We start from the raw sequence: 682 nt of genomic DNA on the forward strand, positions 1-682 counted from the left end.
AAAATAATAATCTTTATTGTCTACCTATCACACATCGATGGTCAACATATACAGGAAAAGATTACTGCAGAATGAGGAAGCGGCCAGTGGCTAGGTCAAGTCAGTGGGTCAGTCTTGTGCTGAGGGTATGAAGAACTTGTGACAGATTCCCTGATACCTAGCAGGAAGGGGCAAGTTCGTGGTTGGCTGGCCAGTTGCCCCCAGGCCTCCCAGTAGGGATCTTGGGCTTTAAAATTCCCAAGGATGGGATGCCTGGGTAGTCAGGATAGGGGTAACGCCCAGCTCCAAGGGTCATGTGTCAACTGCTCAGCTGAGAACTTGGCTTTGGGGAAATCAAAGGCGAGAGGTGGGCTGGCCTGGAAAGAAAGCTTAGCTCCTGCTCTGCACAGCCCCAACTCAGGGCTCTCCAAGTCCGGTTCCCCCAGCAGTCTCTGTGTCCAGAAGGAGTGAAATCTGGGCTGCTTTCCTCCAGTAACCCGAAGCTTTTATTTCTTGTCTTTACCCTCCCTGGCTCCGGCTAAGTCTTCCTGGTTGTTACTCCTCCTGCCGGTCCCTCCTCCTTACTCCCACCTCCTGATTCCAAAAACACTCTGATTGCCAGGGTGGGTCAATGGTTAACACTCCTCTGGCTTTATATAAGCTGCCCCAGGCCACCTGCTGTGCGCTGCACCTTCAGTCTTTT

The sequence above is a fragment of the Mus caroli genome, unplaced genomic scaffold (assembly GCF_978045245.1).
Source record: "Mus caroli unplaced genomic scaffold, Mus_caroli_1 scaffold_13, whole genome shotgun sequence".
NCBI classification, from domain to species: domain Eukaryota; kingdom Metazoa; phylum Chordata; class Mammalia; order Rodentia; family Muridae; genus Mus; species Mus caroli.